The sequence below is a fragment of the Rutilus rutilus genome, assembly GCF_951802725.1.
Source record: "Rutilus rutilus genome assembly, chromosome: 1".
Lineage (NCBI taxonomy): Eukaryota > Metazoa > Chordata > Actinopteri > Cypriniformes > Leuciscidae > Rutilus > Rutilus rutilus.
The window spans coordinates 10,845,821-10,864,526 of record NC_140209.1 but is presented as its reverse complement, the minus strand read 5'-3'; the positions used below and the strand labels follow the sequence as shown (position 1 = coordinate 10,864,526).

Sequence of the window (18,706 nt, the reverse complement as noted above, 5' to 3'; positions counted from 1 at the left end):
GCTCGGATCAGTCTGCCTTTACCGATCTCCGCAGCGCTACGGATCTCGCGCTGCGCGCTACCAAGACCGCTGCTCAAGCCATCGGCAGATCCATGGCCGCGCTCACCGTCATCGACAGACATCTATGGTTGACGCTCGCGGACATGAGTGAGTCAGAGCGCGCTGTGTTTCTGAACGCACCACTCTCGCCCACCGGCCTCTTTGGCCCTGCGGTCAGCGGAATTGTGGATCGGTTCTCTGAGGTACAGAAGGCGTCGCAGGCGATGGACCTCTTCCTGCCCCGCCGTTCGAGCTCAGCCACAGGCCGCCCTCAAACTCAGCCTCCTGTGCGCAGCTCTAACCAGCGCTCTTCCAGGCCCCCCAACGCTTCGCAGCGGCGCCAGGGCAATCGCCCCAGGTCGCGCTCGACCAGCCGTCACAGACCGCCGCCCCCACGGGGCCCGCGGTCCAAGATCGCGTTGAAGCCCGAGCCCGCGAAGTCCTCCTAGCATCCGCAAGGAGGAAAAGATGGTTGAGTCCCGCTACGGCCGGACCGCCATCAAAACGCACAGCTCTGTCAGTCCCCTATCTCACAAGTATTGTGTTTCCTTCAAGAGCTACTGGACGCGGGCAGGTCCCCCTCCACGCTCAAAGTCTATGTCGCGGCCATTTCAGCGCTCTCTGTGTCAGAGCCGGGCCGCGCATTAGGAAGGAACGAGTTGGTCATCCGCTTCCTTAGAGGAGCGAGGAGGATGAACCCCCCGCGACCCCCTTCGGTTCCTATGTGGGATCTTTCACTGGTCTTAGACGCACTGAAAGCACATCCCTTTGAACCCTTAGAAACTGTGGATATGAAATACCTCACGCTCAAAACCGTTTTTCTGATAGCACTGTCTTCAGTAAAACGTGTGGGAGACCTTCACGCGTTATCCACTAACGCTGCGTGCCTCGAGTTCGGACCTAATGACTCTAAAGTTATTCTCAGACCGAGGCATGGGTACGTCCCAAAAATTTTGGGCACTCCCTTCAGAGCGCAGGTCATTTCCCTTTCAGCCCTGCCGATTACTGGCTGCGAGGCAGATAGTCACCTCCTCTGCCCAGTTAGGGCGCTGAGAAGCTATATTTCGCGCTCCGCCGCCTTCAGGCGTTCAGAGCAGCTTTTTGTTTCGTTTGGTGGGCGCACCAAGGGTCTCGCCGCCTCGAAGCACACTCTGTCCAGATGGATAGTCGATGCTATCGCAGCTGCTTACGCATCTAAAAACCTGCAGTGCCCCTTGGGCATTCGGGCACACTCCACCAGAGGCATGGCCTCATCGTGGGCGTGGTCCAGTGGGATTCCCATTCATGACATTTGTGCAGCGGCGGGCTGGGCCTCCCCCTCCACATTTGTTAGGTTTTACAACCTGGATGTTCCCGCTTTGCAGGCCAAAGTGCTATCAGTCTAAGTCTCGCGTAAGCCAGCCCACTGTCTGTGCGCGGGCTACGCTGCTGATTTAGCTCTACTGGTTGAGCTACACTGTATGGAAGTGATAGTTGGACCGGCTGTGCCGCTCCCTGCCCCATATTATGTGCTTGTGTACTGTGGTATCTGGCCGCCCAGCTCCGTTTCGCGTTCCCTGGGCTTCCCACGGGATTCATTCAGGATGCTGGGCGCGCGCACGGCGTTGACAAAGGTGTTCCCGCAGCGTAAGCTAGCTTACGCAATACGAGAGAACCTCTCGTAAGAGAACGTACTCGGTTACTAACGTAACCTCTGTTCTCTCTAGAGAGGGAACGAGTATTGCGTAACCCGCCGTGCTCTCGCCACGAGCTCATTTTCGCTTCATGCGACAGAAACCAGCGAAGCAGCCTCTGTTCCTTGCTTATATACTCTAAGCCACACCCCTAATGACGGGCTGTGACGCACTAAGCGCGCCAAGCGCGCTCATTGGACGTGACGTCACGCGCAAGGCTCAGCCATAGGCTGCTGCAGTTGCCGCAGAGCAGCCAATGGGCACGCGACTCGCTTGCCCTAGGTCTGCAGGCTGCCGCACTGCGTTGACAAAGTTTAAAAAATTAGGATAATTTTTGGCTTCAGTATCTCGTGAAAGGAGACTTTCCCGCAGCGTAAGCTAGCTTACGCAATACTCGTTCCCTCTCTAGAGAGAACAGAGGTTACGTTAGTAACCGAGTACGTTTCAGGTCACTGTCAGCACTTGCAGCCACTTGAATCTGAATCTAGAATCTGAATAAAAGCCTTTATTTTTACCACGCATGCGCATCTGCAAACCAGTTATGTGCACTCCTGATAATAAAGCATAAATAAACTAAATATAAACCATTCATATATATATAGTTCCAAATTTCCATGCATAATATACCCAAATGAAATTAAACAATGAATGCACTTAGCACCATGTCATGTAGGCCGCACCAAACAGCATAAACCATTAAAACAAAATATTTGTATCCGTGATATTTTACCTACAATACGCATTCCATTAAAAATCAACTATATCTATTTTGTGCTTAACAAAACTAATTTAACAACATACCTGTAACAAGGAGAAATCATCAGTGCATCAATGGGGCGACAGCAAAAGTTAAAAAAGTCAAAACAAATAAAAGAACTCACAATTTAGGCGAACTGCTGGATCCATAATGTGGTCAGTTGTTCTGTTACGATTTGGTTGAAGCAGAGGAGGAAGCAGGATCCATGTGCAGTAGTCTTTTATTAAATAAACTCAAATCTTAAAATATGCAAACGCAAACTCAGGACTGAGACTCAAGAACAGAACAATCACCATGGTGCAACAATAAGAACTGACAAAGACTGAACTAAACACAGGCCTTAAATACACAGACAGACAATCTAAACAAGATAACAAGGTAACAAGGGGGCGTGGCTAATGTGAACACCTGGGGAGACTAATCAACATAACTGGGAACTGCTAAACATGGGACAAAACAGGGGAACACAGACACAAATCATGACAAAAATAGTTAAAATAGCATTTAAATAAATAGTTCACTTCAAAATATGTTGTCATTTACTCACCCTCATGTCGTTGCAAACCAGTATGACTTACTTTCTTCTGTGGAACACAAAAGGAGATGCAATGAAAGTCTATGGGGTCCAATGTTGTTTGGACATGTTTCCAACCTTTTTTAAAATATCTTCTTTTTATTAAATTCCACAGAAGAAAGTTAGTCATACAGTATTCAAATGACAAGAGGGAGAGTAAATGATGAACAATGTCCATCCCTTTATGGCCACAGTCCACACTCATCTTCATTGCTGTCAACATTCAACACAATGGGCAGCAGATAAATCTACAGCAGCTGATTGAGTGATTGATTTTTAATAATGTCAAGATAGACCAGAATCTAATGAATGTTTCCAGAAACTTTGTGTATCTACACCACAAAGAATCTGTGCCGTTCTGAGGGCTTGAAGGTTTTGCCTAATGAAGTAGCCACTGAGTGTATAGCCACTTAGATCATGATACAATCATTATAAGTAGATATCAATATTTTTTTTAATCTTTCTGAACAGCCAATAGAAGAGAAGAACAACTCCAAACCTGTTGGCCATGCAGACATGATCAAGACTCATGTACCATCTCACTCATCACACAGTGACATAGGTAGGAAAACACAATTTTTACTGAACCCAAACATTAATGAGAAGAATCATTAAATTTTCAGTTTTGTTCTTGTATTCTATGAATTCAGATTGAATTCTGATTATTTTGAGAAAAGTTCTTTGCTGTTTATTCTAGATCCCAATCTGTCTGTTGTGTTATTTGGAAACTCTTCATCAGTCCAGTTTGGACATGGAAACATTTTACTAGGAGAACAAAAAACTAATATTGAAAATGCTGAAATATCCAAGATTGTTGCTGTACAGCAGAAGATATCAGAACATCATGTCTCTGTGATCAACATGATTGACTTACATGAGGCTGAACTTTACCTGGAATCTGTGGATCATCACATTGGTCAACTAGTGCATGAAAATGAAATCAGCGCCTTCATCTTTGTTGTGCGACTGGGCCAGTTAACAGATGCTGATAAGATGGGTCTGGAATGGCTTCAGAGAGTGTTTGGTGACAGAGTTCTTCAGTTTGTGATGATTCTCTTCACCTATGAGAGAGAAGAAGAGTGTGACTCTATAATTGATGATCTGAAGAAAAACCCTGTTCTGGAGCAGCTGCTGGAGAAATGCGGAGGAAGATATCACACCTGCAACAAGATGATGAACAACCAATCAGAGATGAGAGACCTGATGAAGAAAATTGACCACCTGATTAATGAGAACAATCAGCAGCGCTACACTGGAGAAAGACGAGAAGAGCCACAAAAGAGTGAATGTGAAAGTGGTAAGAAAAACAGATTCTTCATTCTTATTTCTCATGATTAGTCCAAACTGTAATCAAACATTCTGGTCTAAGATTGACTTATTATGATATTATAGACACATGCGGGTAAAAAGGCTTTTATAATATATCAGTGAGAAATGTTATATGGTTAAATACCCTTTTTAGAAACTACTAACTACGATTCTGATGTAAGTGACTAAATCGGTTGGTAAAGCTTGTTGATAGAGACCATGATGATAAATTGATTCAATAAATCTTAATTGCATGAATATCCTCAGTTTAGATTAGAATTAACAAAAGATCATAATTATTATAGGTAAACAAAACCTAGAGTAAGTAACAGATACTTGCCTCTAGTGGTGAAAATGGCAAAACAACAACAACAACAATTTTCAAAAAGCCCTCCAGACTCCAAAGAGCAGTAATCACATTCTTTGAGATTAAGACAAACACCTATTGTACATACAATAACAACAACTTAAATTATTTTATTATTATAATATACTGAAGCAGTTATAAATGAGCAATATTACACAAGCTGTCTGATAGTACTGTAAATAACAAAAACAAAAACAAACAAACAGCTACAACCAACTGGTCAAATTTTAAAATAAAAATCTATCTTAAATATTTATTTATACAGTGAGGAAAATAAGTATTTGAACACCCTGCTATTTTGCAAGTTCTCCCACTTAGAAATCATGGAGGGGTCTGAAATTGTCATCGTATGTGCATGTCCACTGTGAGAGACATAATCTAAAAAAAAAAATCCAGAAATCACAATGTATGATTTTTAACTATTTATTTGTATGATACAACCGCAAATAAGTATTTGAACACCTGAGAAAATCAATGTTAATATTTGGTTCAGTAGCCTTTGTTTGCAATTACAGAGGTCAAACGTTTCCTGTAGTTTTTCACCAGGTTTGCACACACTGCAGGAGGGATTTTGGCCCACTCCTCCACACAGATCTTCTCTAGATCAGTCAGGTTTCTGGGCTGTCGCTGAGAAACACGGAGTTTGAGCTCCCTCCAAAGATTCTCTATTGGGTTTAGGTCTGGAGACTGGCTAGGCCACGCCAGAACCTTGATCTGCTTCTTACAGAGCCACTCCTTGGTTATCCTGGCTGTGTGCTTCGGGTCATTGTCATGTTGGAAGACCCAGCCTCGACCCATCTTCAATGCTCTAACTGAGGGAAGGAGGTTGTTCCCCAAAATCTCGCAATACATGGCCCTGGTCATCCTCTCCTTAATACAGTGCAGTCGCCCTGTCCCATGTGCAGAAAAACACCCCCAAAGCATGATGCTACCACCCCCATGCTTCACAGTAGGGATGGTGTTCTTGGGATGGTACTCATCATTCTTCTTCCTCCAAACACGTTTAGTGGAATTATGACCAAAAAGTTATATTTTGGTCTCATCTGACCACATGACTTTCTCCCATGACTCCTCTGGATCATCCAAATGGTCATTGGCAAACTTAAGACGGGCCTTGACATGTGCTGGTTTAAGCAGGGGAACCTTCCGTGCCATGCATGATTTCAAACCATGACGTCTTAGTGTATTACCGACAGTAACCTTGGAAACGGTGGTCCCAGCTCTTTTCAGGTCATTGACCAGCTCCTCCCGTGTAGTTCTGGGCTGATTTCTCACCTTTCTTAGGATCATTGAGACCCCACGAGGTGAGATCTTGCATGGAGCCCCAGTCCGAGGGAGATTGACAGTCATGTTTAGCTTCTTCCATTTTCTAATGATTGCTCCAACAGTGGACCTTTTTTCACCAAGCTGCTTGGCAATTTCCCCATAGCCCTTTCCAGCCTTGTGGAGGTCCACAGGAAACAGGGGTCACTGGTGTCTTTGCTCTTCTTAGATCCACAACCAGCTCCTTAGTCTTTGTCACGTTGAGCTGCAGATGGTTCTGCTCGCACCATGTGACAAAGTCCCTTATCACAGCTCTGTACTCAGTCTCGTCAATCTTGCTGATACATCCAACCACAAGAGTCATCAGAAAACTTCTGAAGATGGTAGGACTCTGTTACTGGTAGTTGAAGTCTGTGGTGTAGATAGTGAAGAGGAAGGGAGAGAGGACAGTCCCCTGCGGGGCCCCGGTGTTGCTGACCATTCTGTCTGATACACAGTGTTGCAGGCACACATACTGTGGTCTGCCAGTCAGGTAGTCAATAATCCAGGCTGGATGGTGTTGAAAGCAATGGAGAAGTAAAAAAAATTACCCTCACCGTGCTTGCCGGCTTGTCCAGGTGGGGGTAGATGCGGTTGAGCAGGAAGATGATGGCATCCTCAACTCACAGTCGGGGCTGGTAGGCAAACTGGAGTGGGTCCAGGATGTCTGACCATGGGCCGCAGCTGATCCAGGACCAGTCTCTCCAGGGTCTTCATAATGTGGGAGGTCCGTGCCACGGGTCTGTAGTCCTTGGAGTTATTGGGAGCACAGGGACCCTTTGGAGACTCAGTATCAGGTTGAAGACATGATGAAGGACTCCACACAGCTGGGAGGCACAGGCTTTGAGCACTCCAGGACGGACACCATCAGGACCTGCAGCCTTATTAGAGTGGAGTCTCCTCAGCTGTCTTCTCACCTGGTCAGCAGTGATGTACACAGAGATCAGAGGTGGAGGAAGGGGAGAGAAGGAGTCATCAGGCTGGAGAGAGCTATTAACCTGAGGGCTGGAGTATGGGGGAGTAAAGATCTCCCAGAGGAGGGAGGAGGAGGAGGGGGGAGTAGTTGGATTGGAGGTAAGACAGCAGCTGAGTTAGTTGGGGGATGGGCAGGAGACACAAATATGTTAAAGAACAGATTAAGTTCATTGGTTCATCTCCTGTACAAGCTGCCTTCAACTCCTCTGCTGCCAGTCGATCTGAAACCAGTGATGTTCCTCATGCCGCTCCAGACCTCCCTCATGTTGTTCTGCTGGAGTTTATGCTCCAGCTTCCTCCTGTACTTCTCCTTAGCCTCCCTGATCTTCACCTTCAGGTCCCCCTGAATGGCCTTCATCTCCTCCATATTCCCGTCTCTAAAAGCCCTCCTTCTTGGCATTCAGAATGTCCTTGATGTCCCTTGTTACCCACAGTTTGTTGTTTGGGTAACACAGAAATGTATATAGTCTGAGATACACTCAGTAAGCCCATCTATATCCTCTCTATGTGGCTCACAGAGTACACCCCAGTCTGTCACCTTGAAATATCCCTTAAGTGTCTCATAGGCCTCCTCTGACCATCTACTCACTGTCCTTGTGGTCGCAGGCTGCCTTTTCACCAGAGGCACATAGCAGGGATTGATATAAACCAGGCTGTGGTCTGACCTGCCCAGTGGGGGGAGGGAGGAAGAACTGTATGCATCCTTAACGTTAGTATACAGCAGGTCAAGGGTCCTCTCCTTTCTAGAATGACATCTCACATACTGGGTAAAGTTGGTTAGTGTGTTGTTCATAGTGACGTGGTTGAAGTCACCCGAGATCACTATGAGGGCACTCGGGTGTTGAGTCTGAAGTTCAACAATAGCGGAGTGAATAACGTTACACGGCGACGTTGGGTTACCAGAGGGCGGAATGTAAACAGCAACTGCGATGGCATGTGTAATTTCCCATGGCAGATAATATGGCCGGAGTTCCACAGCAAAGCAGTTCAGTTCAAGCCCCCCGCCTTTACGCTTACCGCTCTTGGTCAATCCCTGTCAGCCCGAACAATCTGAAAGCTGTCGATGGAAACGTTGTGGTCAGGGATATCCGAGTATAGCCAAGTCTCCGTGAAGCACATTAAACTACACTCCCGGAACTCTGATTCCCGGCTAACGCTGTTAGCTCGTTCATCTTATTAGCCAGTGGCCTCATGTTGCCCATGATGAGAGAGGGGAGACACGGCTGAAATCTCCTTCTCCTAAGTCTCTGTTGTTTGGCCCCTCTCTCTTCCCTCGCCGTTTCGTTCCTCCTCTGCAACCTCTATGTGTCCTCCTCCAGATCTCAGTGGGGATGTCTGTGGGCCTGTGTGCCCCGGTCGGCTTTAGCGCGATCAGCTGGTCCCGGGTGTAAACAAAGTGGCCATGAAGTTGCTGCGCAACAGTTCCGTGCCTTACCAGAACTCTCTCAAATTGCATGATTAGAGAGAGTCTAGTTTAAATTATGTATATGTAACCCCTCTCACCCCGCTCCGTGCGGGTCTCGAACCCGGTTCTCCGGCATGATAGTCAGGTGCTCTAACAAGGAGGCTAAAGACTGCAGCCTCTAGCGTCTGTCGCTAGAGCGCCTATTAAGATCAGAGGAGTGAGGTTTACTCGCACAGCAACTACTAGCTGGCCTCCGTTACATATAGACCAAAATCACACATGTGAAATATCAACGAAAGTTTAAAAGTTCAAAATAAGGCGATGAATGTCAGGGTAACTGCAACAGGCTGCATGCACGCTAGCGCATGAACACTCAAACTAAGGCCTAAGGCCTAAGGCCTTCACAACACAGCGTAAACGCAGCAGCTCGAGTTCTTACCAGAACCAGGAAGCATGACCATATTAGCCCGGTTCTGTCAAAACTGCATTGGCTCCCTATTAAACATCGCATCAATTTTAAAATATTGCTGATCACTTACAAAGCACTAAATGGTTTAGCTCCGCAGTACTTAACGCATTATAGTCCGTCACGTCTATTGCGATCTCGAAATTCCGGCCAGTTGATAATACCTAGAATATCAAAATCGACTGCTGGCGGTAGATCCTTTTCCTATTTAGCACCAAAACTCTGGAACAGTCTTCCTACCATTGTCCGGGAAGCAGACACACTCTGTCAGTTCAAAGCCAGATTAAAGACACATCTCTTTGCCCTAGCTTTCACATAATACATTATAGACTTCTATAATTTAATGTTAGGCTGCATAGATTAGGTCAGCCGGAACCGGGAACACTTCCCAAAAATCCTGATGTACTCGTTACATCATGAGAAGAATGGCATCTACGCTAATTTTAGTGTCTGTGTTTATCCCGAGGTTTTCCTGCAGCCTGCCGGATCCAGGCCGTATCCAGATCTGACGAAGGACCTTCGCCTGGACCGATGACAACGCAGTGCTGAAGTGCCAACTAGTCTCTCCCTATGGAGGATCCCACTACCACTCTACAGATAAGGCGTTGTCGGGAAAATCCGTTTCGCGTTCCTACCCCAAAGCAACAAAATAAAATAAAATTCTTTATCAAAATTTATAGGGAAAGACAAGTACTTTGTTTAGGCTTGACTTGTAGGGAATTCCAAACCTGCATATATTCAAACGCACATAACTATAGAACCCATTCTAAATGCGCATGTGAACGCCATCAGTGTTTCTCACAGGTTCGCGTTTAAAGTCTGTGTAGAGAGAATGGTGTCGTCTTAGCGGCCCCTAATTTAATAACAAATGATCATTGCGACGGAAGCAAATAAATCAAAACTAACTTTAGATGGAAATAACTTAACTCTGCTGTAAAGCCGAAACAATCTCTGTTACCTTAAATTATACGCTTATCTCTGTAAAGCTGCTTTGAAACAATCTACATTGTTAAAAGCGCTATATAAATGAAGATGACTTAAAGGTGCATTGCGCAACTTTTCATGTTAAAAATACCCGTTTTCTAACCCATACATGCTTAAACAATTGCCTGATGGGCTGAATGAGCCCTTCTCTGATCACTGCGATTGCCTCTATAATCCTGTACAGTAAAATAAATAAGAGGGATTCGGGTCGGAATCTGAGACTGGGCGTGACGTCATGCGCGTTCACGGCACGCTCATATGTCTGGCAGGTTTGTGTATGCGCCGACGCCGCCATTCTCCGTAGAAAATGGATTCTAAGAGACCGGCTTGTAGTTCATTTCAAACACCAACGCAAACTCCACGTCAGATAAAAAAAAGAGAACTTTTGTCTAGTGCAACCAAAAGGTCCAAATTGGAGTCAGACAGGCGTCGGGGTAAGACGAGAGTAAACATAGGGAAGGCTTTCAACAAATGGAGAGATCTCCGGTCTGCTCTAGGGCTCAAACGGGATCCTCAGTTGGCTTTTTTCTTGATAAAAAAGGTAAGATATATCCCATTCTCTAATGTCTGATACGGCCAATAATGACAATAAATGACGATCCATAAAATGTGTAATGCTTTAGCGTAAGCTAGATAAATGTACAATCGGAATAGGTTTTACTAACTTACCATTGTCAGTGATCAGGTTCAGAATGATTGTGATATAAAATGCTGATATATAAGTTAGATACTTAGACACAAATTTTGAGCAAATTACTGCTTAATTACGATGTATTGCTATTGGAATATGCTACTTAGCTGATCAATAAAACAGGCTAAACCCCCGCAAATCTTCGGCGGATTAAGTTAGCCTATTTGGCTTTTATGGTAACGTCATAGTGCCACTTGATTGTTTATTACCTTGAGACATTTGGGTGTACTTTGTTGACCGACTGTGTATGGTATGGTATCATGATTACTATTTTGAGCTTTTACAAAGTAATAACTTATATTGTTCATGAACGTGTTTCCATAATAATAGTCATAAGTGGATACAGTAAACACATAACACAGTTCAACATGGAGATAGATGGGAATAAAAAACGAAGTTTTCTACTACCCCCATTTTTTCCCTCACACATAAGTGTGTTATTTACTCAATTGCCTTTCCTTTCACATATTTTAAATTACTTGCAGATTTAAAACTTTATTACCTCTGAAGACATTATGATTGTAAACAAAAAATTTGTGCGGCTGATGCTCCTTGGGTTATGACCAGCTCGTGCTCGTGCAAGCGTGCGTGTGCGTGTGGTCCGTGAGCGTGCACACCTCTGGTTGCAGTTTCGCTTGCCGCCAGAGGGGGCGTAGTTCTGCGAAAACTCAGACTTTTGCGCAATGCACCTTTAATATCGTAAATATTCAAAATACACAATCCTTTAGATAACCCAATGATTAAACAATGATGTTATCACTGTGACAAACCTAACATTTTAACGCTCATACCTCTGCTGTAATCCAGGAGTGGAATAGAAACACTGTGTGATACAGCTACAGTAACAGTAACAGCCCATGCACTCACATTCTTGGATTGTAGGTTACATCCCTGTGATCAACACAGAATTAACAATGTAAAGAAACATAGCATCCTTGTCCAAACTCTTACGGCATCTAAACAAATGACACGTACATGGCGCTTCAGGATCACAACACCAGAAGGAGTTGGAAAAGATCAAAATGCAGGAAGTTATGCAATCCACCAACCTTTGGTGAGTGTTCACCATAGGGATCAAAAGTTACAGCTGTTTAAATTGAGAAACAATAATGATGAACTCACACAAAAAAATGTCTATTTTTTTTCCACAGGGAACTACAGAAAAGCTTAGAACAGACAGAGCAAAACCAGATCAACATAAAGAAAAAGAAATGCTTACAGGCTTAAAAACACTCTTTGACAGACTTCATCTTGAAGGCAGGTATGATCATAAACTGAGAGCTGAAGATGTTCTTCGGATAACTGCACATTCATTACAGTTCCATGAGTCTTGTGCTGAAGAGGAGTTGATTCAAACTTTCATTCAAAAACTACTGATGTTGAACTACAGAGCAAGATATATTGAAACTATACAGACTAATGAACAGGATGACACACAACAAAAAGACAAAGACTCATCTGAAGATGAGTTTGATATTTTTGATGAAATGTCTATGTCAAAGAAAGGAAACAGTCAATCTGAGCGAATTCACCCGATGGATGTTCAGATGGCCATATTTCACTGTGCTGACGGTCTCCTGAAGCAGCTGATTGTCACTAAACTGTCTCAGTGTCAGTACGCTCTGCCTCTGCTTGTTCCTGATCCATTCACACAACAGATTGAGTTTCCTCTCTGGACATTCAGACAAATTAACAAGAGCTGGAAGAAGAGAGACACCAACCTTAAAATCACCAGTCAAACCAAGCCGATCTACAAGGCAGAAACTCCAATGGTGTTTTTCTTCAGGTTTGGCTCTGTGTCTTCATCCAAGTCTCAGCTGATGAACAGTCTGATCAATGAGAGACACAACACGTTCTTCCACAGGAACTGCCCAGGCAGCAGCAGATCCAGAGTCCTGATGGATGGAGTGGTGGAGATTGCCTGGTTCTGCCCCTCTGGGAAAGACACAGACACATTCACTGAATGTGTTGCATTCTGTAATCTACACGGTGATGCAGGAGACCATGAGAAACAGCAGCAGATCCTCTTTGAAATGGCCTCAGTCAATGTTGTTATTCTTCCACAATTGGACAAGAATAACAAACATGCTGCAAAGTTACAAATCTTGTCCAAGATCAGAAATCCAATAATTTTTCTTCTTACTGAGGATGTGTCAACCATCAATAAGATACGGAGAGGAAAATACAAGATTGGTTTGAAAGACAGAAATCAGTCAGATGTATCTAAAGAACTCAGAAGAGCGATAAATGATTGTCTCTCAGAATCATCTTCCACTTTCAGACTTGAAGATGTGTCCAAACACTCAGACATCAGAGTAGATGAGGAAGATGATGAAGACTGCAGGAGAGGAAGAGAAGCAGCACAACAGATGGTGAATTTACTGAAGAAGAAAGATCTGACAGAAATCAAAGAATCATTTCTGCCCTGTCAGGGTAAACTGTGGCATCAGTGGAGTAAGAAGAACAAAGAACTACATCGACCTCAAGGAGAAAATATAGAAATGGACATCAGAAGGAAACAAACAGAGATGAAGGAAATCCGTGAACAGCAGCATAAATCTGGCATCAGTGAGTTTATGAAGCTCTTCATAAGACAAATGTACTCACATGATAAACATAAGATGTTTTTCATTAAATGGCTCGGAATCCTTCTGGGTGAATATACATCAGCTGACCTTTCTCTTCTACATCACAAATATGATGAAAAGTGGTCAACAGTCTTAAAACTGAAAAAGAAACATGAAAAATCTGAACAACTCAAAGCTAAACAAACTGAACTTGAGAGAATATCTGAGGATCTTCAGGCTGCAGCCTTTGGTTTGGAGCACATCATGAGGGAGATCGGTCAGATCTATGAATCATGTTCATCTGTGAAGAAGCAAAAGAAAGGCCTGCAGGTTCACTTCTCTTCTCTCCCGAGTCTTGCAGCAGAGATGATGATCTCTGGATTTCCACTGGAGCTGATGGATGGAGATGCTGGGCATGTTCCTGTGATCTGGATCTCTGCTGTTCTAGATCAACTCACCCAGAAACTGGGAGATCAGACCAGGGTCTTTGTGCTATCAGTTTTAGGGGTTCAGAGCTCTGGGAAATCCACCATGCTGAACGCCATGTTTGGGCTCCAGTTTGCCGTCAGTGCTGGCAGGTGCACCAGAGGAGCTTTCATGCAGCTGGTCAGAGTCTCAGACGAGATGAAGACACAGATGAACTTTGACTATATTCTGGTTGTTGATACTGAGGGTCTTTGTGCTCTAGAACTGGCTGGAAGATCAACAAGAGATCATGATAATGAATTGGCCACATTTGTTGTTGGTCTTGGAAATCTGACATTGATCAACATCTTTGGAGAAAACCCATCTGAGATGCAGGATGTTCTTCAGATTGTTGTTCAGGCCTTCCTGAGGATGAAGAAGGTCAGACTGAATCCCAGCTGTGTGTTTGTGCATCAGAACGTTTCAGACGTCACAGCTGGAGAGAAAAACATGGAGGGAAGGAGACGACTGCAGGAGAAACTGGATGAGATGACAAAACTTGCTGCTAAAGAGGAAGTCTGTGATGAAGAATGTTTCAGTGATGTCATTAGATTTGATGTTCAGTATGATGTGAAGTATTTTGCTCAGTTCTGGGAGGGAAGCCCACCAATGGCACCACCAAACCCAAACTACTGTGACAACATTCAAGAACTAAAGAAGACTATTATGTCTCATGACTCAAACTCACATGGAATGATGCTGATAGACCTAAAATATCGTGTTAAAGATCTCTGGGAGGCTTTACTGAATGAACGATTCATCTTCAGCTTCAGAAATTCTCTGGAGATTTCAGCATACAGGAAACTGGAGACTGAATACAGCAAGTGGTCCTGGAGTCTTCGCAGTGCCATGATGGAAACTGAAAATAAACTACATAACAAAATAGAAAATGAGGCAATTCATGAGGTTGAGGATACAGATCTTCAAAGAGAAATGAAGACGACGAGTGAAGAAGTGAAAAAATCAATGTCAGAATTATTTGAGAAAGACAAAGATAAAGATATATTGATTCAGTGGAAAACGTCATTTGAAAACAAAATCAAAGAGCTTCAGGAAAACATTGTGAGAGAAACAAAGAGGAAATTAAACGAGATTCTTACGCAGCGAGACCTGAAGAAAAAGATAGATGCTCAGAGGACACATCATGAAAACACTCTCTATGAAAAGAGCAAAGATCTTGCCATAAAACTCAAAGATAAAGCAAATGATAAAGAAACGCTGAAGAAAGAGTTTGATTTGTTTTGGGAACAGTGGATGAAAACAATCATCACAGACAATCCTCCAATCAGAGACATTGACATAATGAGAGATGTGAGAAAGATCCTCAGTGACATCTATCAAAGTGCTCCTGTAGATCACCTGGAGGAGAGCAGAGATATTTTCACCTTGCAGAGTTATTCAGATTATGTTCAGTTAAAAAAATCCCGTGTATTTAAAAAAACTTTGGGAAGAGCCTACAAATCAGCTAAAAAGACACTTGGTAACATTTTATCACAACAGGATGAATCCCAAATAAGATCATTAATCACAGATGTTGATCTGCAGACAGACAGAATGATTCAGTCGTTTAACATTTCAAAGATGGGCTACAACATCAGTTACATCCAACAGCTCACACGTTACATCAAGGCAAGAGTAAAAGAACACCAGAAAGGATCAGTGAAATATGTGTTCAAGAATGAATTCTTCATGGATTTGGTTCTTTCCATCGGTAAGAGGCAAGGCAAGGCAAGGCAAGTTTATTTATATAGCACATTTCATACACAGTGGCAATTCAAAGTGCTTTACATAGAAGAAATTAAAATAATAAAAAGAATAAGAATAATTAAAACAGTTTATACAGAAAATACAGTACAGTTCAAACAGTCGGACGAACATTGGCACAGTGCTCATTCATTAAATGCATAGCTAAACAGATGTGTTTTGAGTCTGGATTTGAATGTGACTACAGTAGGAGCACATCTGATCTCCTCTGGAAGCTGGTTCCAGCTGCGGCTGGCATAATAGCTAAAAGCGGACTCGCCATGCTTAGAGTGAACCCTTGGTATTTCTAGCTGATATGATCCTAATGATCTGAGTGATCTGTTGGGTTTATATTCAGTGAGCATATCTGCAATGTATTGAGGTCCTAGGCCATTGAATGATTTATATACCAATAATAATACTTTTAAATCAATCCTAAATCTAACTGGGAGCCAGTGTAAAGACCTGAGGACTGGTGTGATGTGTTCATATTTTCTGGTTCTGCTCAGAATCCTGGCGGCAGTGTTCTGTATGAGCTGCAACTGTCTTATGGTCTTTTTGGGAAGGCCAGTGAGGAGTCCATTACAATAATCCACCCTGCTGGTGATGAAAGCATGAACAAGTTTCTCTAAGTCTTGTCTGGAAACAAAGCATCTAATTCTTGCAATATTTTTTAGATGATAGTATGCTGATTTTGTTATCGCTTTGATATGACTACTGAAACTAAGGTCTGACTCTAGTGTCACACCAAGATTCCTGACTTGATTTTTAGTTGTTTGACCCCTAGAGTGAAGGTATGCGTTCACCTTGAGAACTTCATCTTTGTTTCCAAACGCAATGACTTCAGTTTTGTCTTTGTTTAATTGAAGAAAGTTTTGACACATCCAACTGTTGACTTCATCAATGCACTGGTACAGGGAGTCAATGGGGCTGTAGTCGTTAGGCGATAGGGCTAAGTAAATCTGTGTGTCGTCTGCATAGCTGTGGTAAGCAATTTGGTTCTTTCTCATTATTTGGCTCATTGGAAGCATGTACAGGTTGAAGAGGAGTGGTGCAAGAATTGAGCCTTGAGGGACTCCGCATGTCATGGATGTCCACTCAGACTTATGGTCTCCTATACTCACATAATAACCTCTCCCATCTAAGTATGACCTGAACCATTTTAGGACTATCCCAGAAAGCCCCACCCAGTTTTCCAGCCTGTCCAGAAGTATGTTATGATCAACAGTGTCAAATGCAGCACTGAGGTCGAGTAGTACCAGCACCGATAATTTGCCTGAATCAGTATTTAAGCGAATATCATTTATTATCTTTATGAGCGCTGTCTCTGTGCTGTGGTGCGGTCGGAAACCAGATTGAAAATTGTCAAAGTATCCATTTGAGCATAAGAATTTGTTCAGCTGATTGAAAACAACTTTTTCAATGATCTTGCCTATGAAAGGAAGATTTGAGATCGGTCTATAGTTGCTTAATATGGTCTTATCCAGATTGCTCTTTTTCAGGAGGGGCTTGACAACTGCAGTTTTCAGGGAGTTTGGAAAACTCCCAGAGAGAAGTGAAGCATTTACCACTTCTAGAAGATCTGCTTCTAAACTGTTTAACACAGTAAGAGAGCAAATGAGATGATCACTGATCAACAGATAAAGTTCAGAGAAGCGAATGATCCTCAAATATATATTGAAAAGAAGAGAGAAGAGTACTATAGTATTTTCCAGAAATACTGTCATGAATCAAGATCAGCTGCCATTTTTGGTGAGATCATCTGTCAGAAAATTAAAGAGCCCATTGAGCAGAGCATCTACAAGAAGACTGCTAGAGATCTGGCAGATGAAATGAGATCAAATTGTCCGTCACTGAAAGGAAACAGATCAAATATGGAAAAACACATCCTAAAGAAACTGGCTGAAAAAGAAAATTATCACAAATACATGAACTACATTCATAAACCCAGAGATCACTTCAAGAGATTCATCAGACATGAAGTCAGACGGTACATCACTGATAATTTCAGTGTCAGTGTTTTACCCAAGATGGAGGAGAACATTAAACTCCTGCAGCAGAAGATCATGGAAGCTGCACATGAATCTACTGAACATGTTGAAGAGAACAGAGGAGATGTTGGTCTGTGGTTGAAGAGTTTCACACAGAAGCTCTCAGATGAGCTGATCTTCTCTGAAAAAGACCTCAGTGGAGTCAAACATGATGATGTTGATGATTTCAGCCTCCTAGAAGATGTGATAAAAAAAGAACTTACTGCTATAATATCTGACATCAGTAAAGATTTTAACTCAAATGCATTTGATGAAAAACTGGACCTCAAGTTCAGGCCAGAAGAGCTTCTGATTTATCACTTACGTCAGTGTTGTTGGGTTCAGTGTCCGTTCTGTAAAGCCATCTGCACCAACACCATAGAAGACCATGATGAAGATCACAGTGTTCCTTTCCACAGAGTGAATGGAATTAATGGATGGTTTTACACAACATCACAGAAACTTTGTGCTAATATTTGCACAAATTTAGTGACAAGTGATCAACGCTTTCGTGCATTTGATGAGTGGTTTCCATACAAATATTACAGAAGAGCAGGAGGAGATTATGCAGACTGGAGCATCAACCCTGATCTCTCTGAACTGAACTACTGGAAGTGGTTTGTGTGCAGATTCCAGAAAGATCTGGAAAAACGCTACAGAAAAACATTTAAGTGTGAGATTCCAGACGAATGGAAAAAGCTCACAAAAGAGGATGCTATTGAGAGCTTGGAAAAATATATGAAATAATAGAGCAAAATAGCACATTTTAAGACACTTATTTACAAAACACAATATAAACATGCAGTTCCAAGGAAAAATATGAATATATGAAGCACAAGTTGAACTTTACTAAACAAACTTTAACACTCAACATTAACATCTTTTGTGAAGTAATGTGAAGAGTCTGAGCTGTAGTAGATTTCACTTGTACATGTTTAATCGCACTGGAATTAAAAGATATTTCTAAAATTATAATTAACATTTTAATGATTTAACTATAAAACATTTTAATATTGACTGCACCATATCTAATAATCTTTTAATAATTTCCTGCTAAACGTGATTGATCTGAAGTGTTTGCATATTACAATTGAATGGAATGTTTGAAGGACATGGCCTGTTGTTGATTGTTGCTTGATTGTATGATTATCAATTGCATTTACATTTTCTTAATAAAGGCTTCTCAAACATTCAGCCAGAATCCAAAGTTATTTTCCACTCAATAACAATAAATTTGAATTTATTCATTGAAAAAAATAATTTCAATTAACATAGTCATGGGTCTGGAAGAGAGAAAGAACCCAGATGCAGAATGAGCAGTGATGACGTTTTATTGGCAAGACAGTTGGCAGGGCTCAAC

At 42.7% G+C, this 18,706-nt stretch overlaps 1 protein-coding gene and 1 pseudogene across 2 annotated transcripts in view; both read left to right on the top strand.

The window, feature by feature from the left end:
• Window positions 1–18,706, top strand: part of LOC311287301 (GTPase IMAP family member 8-like) — a 446,844-nt gene that overhangs the window by 135,149 nt on the left and 292,989 nt on the right. The gene's annotated exons all lie outside the window — the stretch shown is intronic.
• LOC311290313 (interferon-induced very large GTPase 1-like) lies at window positions 3,512–18,210 on the top strand (annotated as a pseudogene). Its single transcript has 4 exons — window positions 3,512–3,605; window positions 3,741–4,340; window positions 11,643–15,284; window positions 16,923–18,210. The product of its transcript is annotated as an interferon-induced very large GTPase 1-like (transcript).